Consider the following 16,478-nt stretch of genomic DNA (forward strand, 5'->3'; position numbering starts at 1 on the left):
AACTTAGCAGTTTTTGTAATTAAACCGACAAGCTTGTTTGCAATGCTTCACAATCGCTCGTTCGCACGTGGGTGCATGCGTTCGTTCTCTCTCTCTCTCTCTTTCTCTCTCTCCTTAATTCGAATTCATTTCAATAAATATCATCTTTATTTCACTAAAGAATTCTACCTCTAACGAGCTGTAGATAAAATAGTCTAACAAATTAAAATTACCGTTATTTTCCGGTCTTTATCCGTTCAGTCAGATTTTGTGCTGCAAAACATCCATGACAGCCGTTGTCCATCCTGGCAAATAATAATGGCCATTCGATGTGAATTATATAAATAATTTTAAAAGCACGGCCATTTAAAACCCGAGGGTCTACCATGTGCATAGTAAAGCGATCACTGCAGACAATCCTTTTGCGTGGGAATTAATGTAAACACAGATATCGGACAGCAGTCGTGTCTAAAGTGAATGTAAACAGACGTGCCAAAAAAATCGGATATGGTCAAAAGATCGGATCTGTGCATTAAGACTTGCAGTGTAAACGCAGCCTCAGTGACCTAGATCCTGATGGATCATCATGTTTAAAGTATAAATATGCATAAATTGTGTCTTTCTTTGTTTTTTTTGGTGAAAAAAATAAATAAAAATATGCTAATTTTCATAAAAATATCCATAATTCAATGTGAATAAATTAAAAATCACCAAAAAATGATAAAAAAATATATATAAAAAATATATAAAAATGGACCTATATAGGGTGTTTTCACACCTGAGCATTTGTATTGGAACCTGGTGCGTTTTCTCTCTTGGTTCGGTTCGTTTAGGCATATGTGAACACGGCAATCACATTCGGATCCGCACCAAAACAATCGCTCCGAGACCGCCTGAACGAGGTGGTCTCGGCCCGATTGCAAATGAACTCTGGAGCAGTTCGCTATTAAGTGTGAAAGCAATCCGACCCAATGGACCAACGAACCAGGCTGTATCACAATGTATAATGGGTAATTACGTAAAGTTGCGTGAAGCAACAGGGATTGTATTGCTAATGGCTCCGTGGGCTGACTTGGAGCAGGGAAGAAGTGAAATGTTTAATTGAAATTTGGTCAGACGAACACATTGCCGAACAGCTCTCCAAAACACACAAAAACACCCGAAATTTATAAAGTGTCTAGCGAACGCTTAAAACAAATGGGCTTTAATCGGTCGGATGAAAAAGTGCCGTGCAAAGGCAAAGAAACTCCGTCAACAATATATTATATATATCCTGATGGATGACAACTTTGAACAGAATCCCGGAAAATAAACAGATGCACTCTGACCAATTAAAGGAGTTTACTTGCACGTGACTTGTATTAACAAATTTGGTCCGTTTGGAAATATTGCCTTGTGAATGCGAACCAAACCAAGATGAAATTGCAACATTGTAGCGATTTAACCCCTGGTTTCGGAACTAAGCAATCGATCTACAGGTGTGAAAACACCCATAAGCTTTCTGGACCAAAAATAAAATTTTTGGCCTTCGGGTCATTTTGACCCGTGAGGGACACTTTTGTTATAGGTTTGGGAGGGATGGATGAGGGTGCGTCTGAAGTTTCCCGCTCTGTTCAGCGTGCAGTATCACGTGTCTAAACAAATAGCATGTGCCGTCAGTGATTTCAACCACTAGAGGCCGCTCTCACACTGTATAATGACAGCAGACCCTTCTCAGCCGCTCCAGCAACGGACGCAACATGGAAAACTATCGGCATGGAATTTTACCGATAACCGATAGTTCCAGCAATCAACTATCGGTGCCTGTTAATCGGCAAAACCGATACATTGGTCGACCTCTACAAGTGACTCATTATAAGTGAGTCATTGAATCATTCACACAATTGATTAATTTAAGAACTCTGATTCACTTGGAAGTGAAACACCTCATAGGCTACTATGTTTTGCTCAAGGTGCGCAGTGGTTCCGCTGTGGCTTTGTTTAGAATTAAGAATTATTTTCATATCCAATAGATTTTCATATCCAATAAGCTGAAGCAGAGAGACATGCTGACAACAACATGCACACATGCGCACAAACACACGCATACACTAATTCACCAATGCAAATCCCTGTAAAACATATATAGAATCTTCATGATAAAGATCTCAGTTGTGTTTCGTTTAAGGATCAGCTTTGTCTCATGTGTTCTTCTTACATACAATACAGTAAGAGAATAAAGTTATAAATTTAATAAAAAATATTTGAGTTCATATTGATGTTGAATGCAGATCAAATCTGAGCAGTGTGAGACATTGTCCGGATCTCCTCTGAAACTTGCATGTTGGATTGCTGGGATTCTTCAGCCAAAAATGAAAATTCTGTCATCTTTTATTCCCCCTCATGTTCTTCCAATCCCATATGCTGTTATTTTTTTCAGGGGTTCACTATGACCACGTCTGCCAAGCTCCAAAAAGTAAGAGAAACAGACCAAAATTTAGTGTAAGGAAAATCAAAGCCCAGTGCTGTTTTGGCATCAGTGATGTTGACACGCCATTTCTGAATCTGGATGCAAACAGCACAAGTAAGCTGCTCAATTCAGCCTCAACTGAGCAATTTTCATTGAGTAATGACTTAAATTTTTCTCTGTTCCTACTGTAGCAATTATATGACTTCAAAAGGCTTGTAATATAACGTATAAGTCATATTAAATATATCATAATATATCAAATATAAGACCTCAATACATTTTTAAGACATGCATACATGAAATTAACACCGTATATCCAATCCCATACAATCTCGAAATAAATTATGTATGTCTGTGCTTTACTACTGCTCATTCAAAAATATTGAAATAAAATCTACATTCTACAACCAGGTACAATATAGTACAATATAAACATCAAAGTGCCATTATAAAAAAAATAATAAAAACCATTCAACCATTCAACCATTATTCATAACAGTATATCACAGAGAATTGTATCATAAATGTGTAGTATTCATTCATTGGGAACTGCTCTGAAACTGTGAGCCTGCAAAAATCCTGCTTTATTACTTTGAAATGTAAAGCACTCAATTCAGACTAAAAATAGTCTTATTAAGTTTAACAGTCACATTGGGTTTCTATCTTAAATTGCATAACAAAAGTCTTAATTATCATTGTAGGAGGTCTTAAATTTGTGGTCCCCAAAGAGTTCCCCAAATTTATGACTTCTTACAATCACAATTAAGACTTTTTATAACCTTAAACGTGATCAAACTTAATTTAAGGCATTAACCCCCAGTTTCACAGACAAGGCTTAAGCCTATTCCCAGACTAAAATGCATGTCTGGGCTGTTTTAACTGAAAGAAACTTGCACTGACATATCTTAAAATATGTCAGTGCCATTGTTTTGTCTCAAGATGCACACAATTACTGTTATTGTCTAAGGCACATTTATAAAAAGATACTTAAATGTCCTAATTGAACTATGGCCTAATCCTGGCTTAACCTAAACCCTGTCTATGAAACCAGGCATATGACTTTTAAGGACCTGCAGGAACCCAGTGTCAAGCATAACAAAACTAATCAAAAATAAACACTGGTGTTTTGTTGTATGAAAAAAGCTGGTTTTCTTTATAAATATCTGTTTGTGTTCAACTGAAAAGAAAAATGAAATAGTTATCATGTTTTCACTAAAACTATTCATCAAGCCTCAAACTTCCAACCCAGGCTAATGAAAAATATATGCCAGTGGCATTTTGTGGCAGTTTCAAAGAGCAATGTCCAGTGTGTGGCGCTACATTATTACATTGGTTCATGCATATATCACGTCAGTTCAAATGCCCAATGAGTGGCGCTAATAGATTAATGCTTTTATAGTGTTAGAAAATAACATACCATCTACACTAAACTTTACCCTAAACCTAACTGATGGTGTTAAAAAAGTGAGATAAAAATGTATAGGCTTAAGCAACCATGCCATTTCATCTTGTTTTTACATGGGTTTGAGCTCTTTTGTTGAACTATGTCTCACGGTGTACCCAAAAGATCTGCATAACAAGTGCAATGCTATACCAGGTGAACTACCGAGCAAGTTTACTACATTGGAAACTACATGTGATGTAAACTTTAAAATGTATTAGTTTACAAAAAAATGTGTTATGGTAAATGGTTAAAGTGTTTCGAGGTAGTAACACAGTAATGCAAAAAAAAAAAAAAAACACACAAAGGTAGAAGCGAGTCTTTATTAATTGATCTTCTGCTCTTTTAATCATAATTTTCGTAAAAAGGAGTAAAAGTTGTTGGTGTTTTACTACTGCTAGTGTTCATTTCAGTTGACAACTGCACTCCATTTAATCTCAGTTTTGTCTTGAAGAAGTTGAGCTCATTTGTGATTTTTCTTTCTGTAATGCTCTTTATATGACATTTATGTAGTCACAAGTTTGTATAGACAAACTATTGATCAAAACTGGTGGTCTTTTTCTCACAGATATATTAATATAAAGGACTGTCCATGAGAAACCACTATAGACAAAGAAAAAGCAGCCTTCTAAATTTGGTTTGTCTTTTATGAATCTAACTTTGTCACTTTCATGAGGGCTATATAAAATTATATAGAGCTGAAGCTCCATTTTTTGACTGCACAAAACAGTTACAGACTGTCCTGACAGTGTTGCCTGCTAATCCATCAGTACCTCAATTGAACATTAAAATGCAGGAGAGCTTCGGCTAATTTCCCTTCAACGGTGTACTGTGGGCTTAGATGGGATTTGTCGGTGACATTAGTGAGGACAGAGTAAAAAGCAACACTCAAGGACAGTGAATTCGAAAGATGACATTGCTCTTCACATCCGCACATAACAGTTCACATCCGCACATGAGTTCAACAGCTGGCCGAGTGTGCAAATAAATGCAACAAAGTTTCAAAGGGGAAAGTTAAAGTCGATCAAAAATCTGTACCCCATGGGCACAGAACATATCCAAAATTGAATATTCCCTAGGATATATTCATGCAGGAGCGTGACAAGAGCTTTAGTCTGTAGATATTTGACAGGCAGAATGATGAATGTCACTCACAGCAATTGACTAACTTAACATCAACATCAGAATGACCGTGCCACAATTGATCGTATTAAAAAATAATATTATAACAGCAGCACAAATGGTTCAATAATATTTATAATAGCAGCAACTGTAAACATTTGTTTAATAGTTGGTATGCAGCAACCAGAACAAACCTTTAAAGGAAGCATTAGAATGAAGGATTAAAAGCAGTTAACAAACATGACTATAATTAATTAAGATAGTAGTAATAATGTCAATGTATAATTATGGGTGTTCCATAACAAAATTACAGTACATGTTGTTCATTAATATAACTCAATACTTATGTAGCATGGACAGTGTAATGTAAATGAAATCCCAAACACACACACACACACACACACACACACAAACACCCATTAGAAAGAAAAATCTATTTAATATCCCATTTCTGCCACAGAATATCAAAATAAAAAAAAGGCAATTTAGATTTTTTTATTTCACAATTCAAACTAAGAAATAAGAAAAGTCAGAATTGCAAGATATGAACACAGAATTGTGAGATATAAACTCAGAAATCTGATATCTTTCTCAATGTATATCTAGCAATTCTGACTTTTTCCTTTAAATTTTTAGTTTACATCTCACAATTATTTTTGTTTTGTTCCTGCCACAGAATAAAAAAAGAAAAAAGGTAACTGCGACTTTATCTTACAATTCGGACATTGCGAGTTTATATCTCCAACTTTTTTTTAGAACTGGAAGCTTATTGTAAGTTTATATCTCACAATTCTGAGTTTATATTTCGAAATTCAGATTTTTTTTTTTTCCAGAATTGTGAGAAAAAACCTATGACAAATGGATTTCAGATGGAGACTTTTGCTTAGGTCTTATACAAAAGAACACGTTTCCCCTGAGAAAAAGACCCCAATAAACTCTTAGGTGTTTCTTCTAGAATTTCAGAAGAGATCTCAACAATGTCTGAAACTAGGCTCAGATTTTGTAAGAAAGATGAACTCAAATATTTCTCATCAAATACATCAGATATCAATTTATCGCTGTATACCAGAAAACATTTTTAAAAAGATTTGAATTGTTTGTGATGTCAAGACACACTGATGGCTTAACTTATGAATATTTATACAGTAACACTAGCCATGGTGGCAACACTGTATTTCAGCTACTGGCTCATTTGTGTTTATTTTTAGAAACGCCTTAGACAAAATTGATAAAGCATAACTAAGTACTCCAACAAACATAAAGTTTGAACATAACTGGAAATATTATAGTTGTTTCCAAACAGGCTTCCCAAACATGCAATTCCCACATTATTTATACACTATTTTTTTAATATTTCTTTTTCTTTTTTAATAACATTTATTTAATTTTTTATATATTTTTTAATTTTAAAGTAATTTTATTTTGTGTTTTTGTATTTTTGTATTTATTCTTGTTTATTTATTTTTTATTTCAGTTTTAGTTTTAGTAATTTTAGTACTTAGTAGTATTTATATTTTATTTTATTTCAGCTTCATGCCAGTTATTGACAATGAATTTGAATAATTTTAGTTTTACATAACATTCAGTCCCTGTACATTTAAGTGGGATAGAAGGTATATTAACATTTAAAATCCCTCTCTTCAACTCGAAGTCTAATAAGCAACCTCTGAGCAATGCACTTTTCCTCTGGGCAGATACACTCTCACAGAAAATTCTGACTCATAATTTCAGCATCATCAGCAGTTACTGTCTTTTCACCCTGACACTGAACCTCAGGATGTGCCGTAACCCCCCAGTATGACTAATGATGCTGTATGTTAGCATATGGAGAACATGACTGCAGGTGAGTGAGAGTGAGCCGGACAGGGAGGAGGTAAGGAAGGAGACTGTTTGTATTTAATAAGACAGAGTGCCTCTCTTCATAAAGAGTAGAATGACTGATGAATGACTGAACGGCTGCCATTCATTCCAACTTGGAACCCTCCGCAAGGACATCGCTATGGAAACTCTCCTTTCCTCCCTCACTCCCTCTTGTACGCCCATCATCCTCATCTTTTTATTCAAACGCCGCTTTCATCAGTAAAATTACATTTCGTAACTTTGGCCAGAGCAGGGCTTTTCCAGCACACATCCATCCATCCATCCATCCATGTGTAGACTATTAAGCTTTTAGCAGAAACTTGGCACTCTGCATACAGATGCACATAGTTATACTAAAACACCCCACCACACACACACACCTTTTCTGTTCAAAGGGTCAAATCATGATTTTCCTTGATCTTTTGATATAATAGAGCTCAATGTACAATGAAGGCTAAACGTGCTCTAGCTTTCCTGCTCATCTCATTAGTATTCATAGGTATTCTTACGTAAGGTGTACTTCTAGCACACATGGGTGAATCTCATGAAACCTGTCAAGAACCTGTCTGGGTCACATTTCACCCTAAAATTTTTGGGCTTAAGATGTGCAATTGGACTGTTAAATTAGCACATACTGTGCTTTGCAAAAGACCTTTAAAAAACAAGGTTTGTAATTATTTGTGAAATGTAATAGCAATTTCTGGGTTAATATTGTTTCAAACAATATTTTCAATGTATGCAAGAGCTTCATGTGTTAAGGTGTGATTTTGGCTTGTTCTTCCAAACAGCTTGGCTCCAGGTTGTTCGGGTTAATAGGATGAAGATTCAAATTGCAAATTCAGCGTCATAGATTTTCATTTGGACAGAGATCAGGCTTTGACTGGACTTTGTAGGACTTTCCCCTGCTTAAACCGTTCCAACTTTAATTTGGCTTTGTGTTTGGGATCAGTGTCAAGCCGAAAAACGAACCTTGTTCCAAATGTAAGTTTTTAGCAGAATGAAACAGCCCACAGTATGCACCACTGTAGGCCAGTACAGTGTCCTTTGAGGTGTGGGCACCATAAAAGCTTTTCCCCACATTGCAAATGGGTCACTTGAATGCTTTTTAGCGAACTCCAGACATGGCCCCAATTTACACATCTGTTGAACAATATCTTGAAATTGTATGGATTTAGATAAAATATCATCCGCAAAACCTGTTCAGAAAGGGTCCAATGCAGATTAACCAAAGATGTAGTTCCCTTTCAGTCGGTCACTCTCGACGTCACGTCGGACGACCGACGAATTGGGATCTCGCTTAGAGAGACCAATCTACTTCGAGTGTAAACTAAACGAGCCAATGCACATTGGCATGCGATTATTGCATCCAGCTGCCGCTGATCACAGCGTGAGTATAAGTAGGCAGCAGATGCAGCGCATATTCAGCTTTTTGCTTCGGAGCCGAGCGATCACATCGTTCTGCTCCTGACTACTCTACTGAGAGAAGAAGACTGAACGAGTTCAGCGCGCTCTTGGAGAGCTCTTCGTGTTGGCGGTACGGCGCTTCAGCGGTGGTGGTTTCCCGTGTCAAGTAGGTTGCACACCTGGTTGTCAGGTTCCTTAAGGGGGCGAGAAGGCTAAATCCTTCACGGCCCCCCTCTATACCCCCTTCGGACCTGACTAGTGCTCACAGCACTACAGCAGGGCCCATTTGAGCCTTTGCAGAGGGTTACCATACGTAACCGAGACGTTCCTCACATTAACTACAAACATGTTCCAGTAACATTTGAACAGTATATTAAAGGTTTTAAGAGTTGCACCAATAATAACATTTTTGGCTGATGTCAATCAGGGTTATTATAGCTAACTAAGACTAAAACTGAAACTAAAATGAACAGCCTAAAAATGTTTATTTTTTCATTTTCACATTTTCAGAAAATATACAAATAAAATATATAAATAATAATTGATTGAAAATATTTATTAAAAACTATAATAGTACTAAAATTGATCAACACTGTCAATAATTTCATTATTTCATTATTTTAATGTTATGACCAATAAATGAAATAAAAAAAGGATGAAATCACTGAGCTCTACTGACCCATGGTGCGTAGATCCGTAAAAACTTTTTTTCAAGAAAAAAACAGAAAGATCCGCACTCCCTTTTCTTTTCTTTTTTTTCTTCGTATTTTTTTACTTTTCTTTATGCAACACAGCACATGAAAAACAAACATTTCAGCCAATGACCAATAACTGATAAATGGACAATATGAAAAAAATATATACTATTTTGTTAATAAAGAAATGAAAAAAATAAAAATAAATTATTTTAGGAATTTTGGCATCACATTATAATCTATAGTATGAAAAATGGATATTCATTTTAAGATTTGATCAAAAAATAAATTACTAAAGAACTGAACACTCCTAATAAAACAATATACAATTAAACATTATACAGTTTTTAAAGATTAACTTAAAAGTGTGCATTGCAGTAATCTAAATGCAAAAATATGGGAAACAAGCATGCACAATTGAATATCTATCCAACATCATATGATAAAATTGTAATGCTTTTTAAAAACTGAATATGTGTCGACAGTAATAATACTGTGTATGTCTAATTTGTTTTTAATAAATGTCTTTTTTTGTGAATGTTCATGGTGTGAGATCATTATAATAAATCAACCTTAATTATAGTTTTTTTTTTTTTTTAAATATAGATATTAAAGAAAACATATTTCAATGTGTATATGAGATAAAAGAGAATTAATGGTCAGAAACTGAAAAGCATTTTATCTTTGACATTGCAGATGCACAATAACATAATAAATATAATCTAGGCTATGATCACCACATACTCAAAATGCCTGAAAAGGAAGGAAATGCAGGCAACTGAATCAAAAGTCCAACCTGAGAAATTATGCTAAATTGACAGTTAATCGCAATTAACCATAATGACAGAGCGCAAAGCCTCTAATGGGCACTGGAGAGTCAGCAGCGGTCTGTCCAATGTGGTCAGACAAAACAAAGCAGAGGAGTGTGGAGTTATTGATCCGTGCCAGGTCAAGAAACTGGCGAGTGATCGATCTGAACAAGGCAGAGAGAAAGAGTGAAAAGAAGGAGAGAAACAGTGAGTGAAAGAGTGGGGGGAGGAAATAGAGTGATGAATAGACACAGAAAGACATCTGCCGGATTGTGTAAACTCTAAAATAAACAAGGGCTTTTCCAACCATCAGAGCAAGTCCACCACAATAATAAAATATCTTATATTATCTTAATTTTGGGAGTTTTCTCAGCAAATATTGCCATAAACAGAATAACATAACAGTACCATAATTTTTTTATCAGTATCAGCCAATACTGGGTATTTAATAGTACAAGCTTTGTCGTCAATAATGCTCACTTGAAGTTAATCTCTAAAAACAATAATTTAATATTTAATAAAATTAAATATATTTAATAACAATAACATTGTTAAATGTAGTCTTTAGAAAATCTCTTCATACTGTATATTATAATGTTGTGATTATTTCTTGAGTTAGTTTACATTAAAAAATCACTTTAGAATGAAATATAATATGAAACATAACAATGAAAATAAAATAATTATCAGCCACAATTCTTGTGGTTTATTATGGTCTGTCATTATGGTTAATATATCAGTATCATAATATATATATATATATATATATATATATATGATACTGATATATTAATCAAATGTGTGTGTTTCCTTACTATATATCGGTATCACATACTTAATTAAATTTTATTCAGTTGACTTAGCCCAACCAAATACATTTTTCTCCAGTAAAAAAGATTTTACACTAAGATGTTATGATATCTGTGTCTGAGACATTAAAAACTGCCTCCTTCCATTTGGTTTTCACTGAGCTACAATTTTTCTGCTATAATGCTTTCTGTAGCATCAATTAAAACCCATAAAAACACACACACACATACATTACAACTAAAACTCATCAGCACACATGCGGACAAAAACAATTACGCAATCAATTTACTCTAATTTACCATAAAACTAATATTTAAGGCGTAATGGTGAATTAGCTGAAGTCTGTAATTATCAGACATCATTCAATTAAACTGCAGCTATCACGATTGGACTAACACATCTATTAGATTTAAACCACTCTATACACCATTAAGCCCACGATGGCTTGTGATGCTGCTCCAGGATGAGCCCTAGAGACAAAGAAGAACAGAAAGGCATGGAGAATACATGGACAGAATGAGTGGAGGGAGATGGGGAACCGTGCCGGCAGCGTGTTGCAGTTCTTTAAAGGTGATTGATGAAACGCAAGGTGATAGAGGCAGTACGCAGGGAAATGAAGCCTAACTTGCCCTCACCAACAAACATAGATTCGGCCAGTGACAAACCCTGCTTTGTTTGGATTATGAGTTGGCAATCAAAATCGAATATTATATGGAAAGCATTCAAAATAAAATGACATCAAACTATTCTCCGTTATAAACACAATAAGCCCTCCCCCAAAACGCTGAGTCAGCCAATCAAATGTGGTGGAGGCTTTGGGGATAGAGTGGGGTCTTAGCTCATTTGTTGCCTGGCAACCAGGTGCTTTCTAAGGAAGGGTTGATCCCAAAGAGAGTCCACAGATAGTGCTGTAATATAGCGCAAACCCCCTGCTTCCTCCTGACTAATTCGTATGTCCACCCGCACAAACACACACACACACACACACACACACACACACACATACACACAGACACACAGATGTAAAGATACACCAGTCTCACCTCACAAGAATCTGTCAGCACTTTCACTAGCATCACAAAGAGAGATGGGCCTTTGGGGGATACACGCTTGGTACATGCGTTAGTGATTACTGGCCAGTCACTTGGGATTTCTCCAGCCTTTAGTAGAAAAACACTGTTTTCACCTGTTTTCTGTGTACATATCCAAGTTGGCTCCTGCCTTTAAAGGGACAATTAACCAGAAATGAACAGTCTGACAGTTCCAAACCCCTATGATTTTCCTTATCCTGTGAAAACAAATATTTGGCATTGTAATATGCTGAATTGTGGATCAGTTAATGAGTTGAATGGGTCTGATTTGTTCTAATCCCTCCTTGTTTTTTGAAGTTATAAATAAATTACTAATTTACTAACTTACTAATTTACTGATTTTTCTAATAAAAATTGTGATTGCCATTAAATCAATTATTTATTTATTTTTAAAGCTCCAGTTTGGCCATGCTTGTTTGTACTTCATAATTTAGCCACAATAGTGATTATAGATCAATTAGTTAGTTATATGCTAGAGATTGAATGGTACACAGAAATGACGATTTGGTTTTGAAATCACGGTTTAAAATGTTTTCAGGACAGCAGGGGAAAAGACAAACCATAAAATTGCTTCTTTTTTATTAAAAAGTGTTTTACTGAACAAACTATGGCTCTGTCTATGGTTGCAAACACTCTTTGTACTGCAGTTTATGGTGGTGCTGTAAATGAGGGAAGATATTTGAAGATTTGAGGTTTGCTTCCACTTTGGATGCAAAATATTTTAGCAAAATGCATATTTTAGTAAAAAATGATTGTGCCCTGTCTGTTTGCCACGTTTGTGCACATCAGAACTCATTCAGTGAAGTCTATATAGTTTAACAGAGAACTGCTTGCTATAAGGGCAAGCATTTATACAAAACAGAAATCTTAATAAATAGAAATTTTGGTCCCACTTTATTTTAAGGTTCAATTCTCACTATTAACTACGACCTTTCCCCTCAATAAACTCCTAATTTGCTGCTTATTAACAGTTAGTAAGGTAGATGTTAAGTTTAGGTATGGGTTGAATTAAGGGATCTAAAATATGATCATGCAAAATAAGGCATTAATATGTGCTTTATAAGTACTAATAAATAGACAATATGCTAGTAATATGCATGCTAGTTAATAGTGAGAATGAGTCCTTAAAATAAAGTGTTCATACCGAATTTTTTAATATGAATACGAGTACAGTTACACCCCTATTAAGTTACTTAGGGCTAGAGGTTTGGAGCAAAAAACAAAAGTTATGTGCAATAATAGAAGTGATGTTTGCCCTAGCAAGTGCATCCAATTACCCAACAAATTTTTGATCAGGATTTTTCAATGGTCGATAAATTACCAAAATATATTTAATGCAATTAAATGATAGCTAATGAGATATACATCAAATTGCTGAAATTAAAACACTACTTTACATATTATTTTCTCAAATCCATCAATAATATTTGTAAACAGAAAGTGTGCATACCAAGCATTTATCAAGCCAAGAAATTTGACAAATCGGCAAATTAATTGACCTGGGTGAGACTGTCTCTTGTTGTGACCACAAACACTGAAAGCAAACATGGTAGTGAATTATTTAAGACCCAAATAACAGCACAATGTCATTATAATATCCTGTCGGTAGATCATTTTGCATGATTAATGTAAATTGTACACAAATAAATCAAATGAAAAACTAAAATTATTCTAAAGTTAAACTAAAGTTATAAAGGGTGTCCAAGTGAGTTACAAGTGCAAATTATACACCAGCATCACAGCAGAAAGCCTGTTTGTTCCATAACAAGAGATTGTTTTATGTATTTATTTATTTAGGAGTGAGAGAGTGCATGGCAGCGCGCAGCTAATGTCTCCTAGTGCTTCATATTCAGCCTCACTGTCCGCGGCTCTTGCTGGGTCAGTGTTTGTGCTCGTGTGTGAGTGTGGCAAGGTACTGACACAATACTCAAACAGGGCATACCCATGGTGACGTTACCGTGGCAACCATCCCCTTCCTGCTGACAAAAGAAGTTTTATAGATCAATTAGTTAGTTATATGCTAGAGATTGAATGGTACACAGAAATGACGATTTGGTTTTGAAATCACGGTTTAAAATGTTTTCAGGACAGCAGGGGAAAAGACAAACCATAAAATTGCTTCTTTTTTATTAAAAAGTGTTTTACTGAACAAACTATGGCTCTGTCTATGGTTGCAAACACTCTTTGTACTGCAGTTTATGGTGGTGCTGTAAATGAGGGAAGATATTTGAAGATTTGAGGTTTGCTTCCACTTTGGATGCAAAATATTTTAGCAAAATGCATATTTTAGTAAAAAATGATTGTGCCCTGTCTGTTTGCCACGTTTGTGCACATCAGAACTCATTCAGTGAAGTCTATATAGTTTAACAGAGAACTGCTTGCTATAAGGGCAAGCATTTATACAAAACAGAAATCTTAATAAATAGAAATTTTGGTCCCACTTTATTTTAAGGTTCAATTCTCACTATTAACTACGACCTTTCCCCTCAATAAACTCCTAATTTGCTGCTTATTAACAGTTAGTAAGGTAGATGTTAAGTTTAGGTATGGGTTGAATTAAGGGATCTAAAATATGATCATGCAAAATAAGGCATTAATATGTGCTTTATAAGTACTAATAAATAGACAATATGCTAGTAATATGCATGCTAGTTAATAGTGAGAATGAGTCCTTAAAATAAAGTGTTCATACCGAATTTTTTAATATGAATACGAGTACAGTTACACCCCTATTAAGTTACTTAGGGCTAGAGGTTTGGAGCAAAAAACAAAAGTTATGTGCAATAATAGAAGTGATGTTTGCCCTAGCAAGTGCATCCAATTACCCAACAAATTTTTGATCAGGATTTTTCAATGGTCGATAAATTACCAAAATATATTTAATGCAATTAAATGATAGCTAATGAGATATACATCAAATTGCTGAAATTAAAACACTACTTTACATATTATTTTCTCAAATCCATCAATAATATTTGTAAACAGAAAGTGTGCATACCAAGCATTTATCAAGCCAAGAAATTTGACAAATCGGCAAATTAATTGACCTGGGTGAGACTGTCTCTTGTTGTGACCACAAACACTGAAAGCAAACATGGTAGTGAATTATTTAAGACCCAAATAACAGCACAATGTCATTATAATATCCTGTCGGTAGATCATTTTGCATGATTAATGTAAATTGTACACAAATAAATCAAATGAAAAACTAAAATTATTCTAAAGTTAAACTAAAGTTATAAAGGGTGTCCAAGTGAGTTACAAGTGCAAATTATACACCAGCATCACAGCAGAAAGCCTGTTTGTTCCATAACAAGAGATTGTTTTATGTATTTATTTATTTAGGAGTGAGAGAGTGCATGGCAGCGCGCAGCTAATGTCTCCTAGTGCTTCATATTCAGCCTCACTGTCCGCGGCTCTTGCTGGGTCAGTGTTTGTGCTCGTGTGTGAGTGTGGCAAGGTACTGACACAATACTCAAACAGGGCATACCCATGGTGACGTTACCGTGGCAACCATCCCCTTCCTTCTGACAAAAGAAGTTAAACTGTGTGTGTGTTGTGAAGTACACGAGTACATCCTGATTTTTCCTGTGATGCTGTCTGCATGTATTCAGCCATTTATATCTCAGAAAGTACAGGCTGCAACGACTGTCAGATTGTAAACATAAATATCGCAGAAAGATACAGACACATTCATAAAACAAGCCCCCGTCTCCAGAATGGGTGTGTTCAGGCTGGACTGATGCTAGCTGACAAGGGCGTTACATCACCGAACAACACAAGTCTGTCTGTCAAGAGAAACAAAAGTGTGATTTTCCCTGTGGCTCACTGGACAGAAATTACTTTAAATAATCAAAAAAGATTACAGGCGTTTGGATCTGCTGGTGCATCATGTGTCATATGACATATTGCATTAATTTCTCTATTCTCTCTTTTATGACATTTTTATTTGTGCAGGGTTGAGCTTTACCCTAACTTAAAGCTGCAGACCATAACTTTTTTTGGTTAAAAATGATCCGAAATCAATATTTCAGCAAGTACATAACCAGCCAGTGTTTGAAACTATTGCCTTACTTTAGCCCGATTCACAACGGTCAGTTTATAATAATGTTTTCTAATTTGAGTGGTACGGGTAGGTTGTTGCGGGAAATTCTAGCATGCTGCTGCGTCATTACGTCACTTCTGTAAACATAAAGAAGTTGTCCCAGCTACTAGGCTATGGCATGTGAGGATCCTGCAGGTGGCCGATCGTTTATAGCCTTTTTTCACAGCAGCTGGAATAATTAAATGTATCATTTTGATGGCGGATTGTAATCCAGAAAGGATAATGTGTTCATAAAACACATGTGAATGAAATTAAATTATATTCCAGTTATAAATGTGCTTCTGATTACAGATAGCCTGGGATTACACAAGATTTGTATTTTAAAGAAAACCAGTTCGAAGGGAGCATAAATTGCTTTTGGGGTTAAAAGAATTCCTTAATATGAAATTCGAGTGGTATGAAAATTAGAGATTAGACTGTACATAAATTGAAATCTACTCGCTTATACACACTATACTCATAGTCACGCAATGCTGTTGTTGTTAACATTAACAATTTGAGAATAAAGTATAACAATAATAATAATTTGCACGGTTTGATGTGATAGGAGTTAATTTAGATTAAATCACCATTGGTAGCGCGATTTATTGTAATGCTTTTTTCCTCAGTTGGTCAGAACAAACGTGGCAGATTACTTGCTTGTTCAGATGACAATATCCGGTGAAAATGCTTATTTGAGTCATATATTCCAAGACGTAGGCTAGAATCTGTGA

The sequence above is a fragment of the Sinocyclocheilus anshuiensis genome, unplaced genomic scaffold (genome assembly GCF_001515605.1).
Source record: "Sinocyclocheilus anshuiensis isolate Anshui unplaced genomic scaffold, SAMN03320099.WGS_v1.1 scaffold218, whole genome shotgun sequence".
NCBI classification, from domain to species: domain Eukaryota; kingdom Metazoa; phylum Chordata; class Actinopteri; order Cypriniformes; family Cyprinidae; genus Sinocyclocheilus; species Sinocyclocheilus anshuiensis.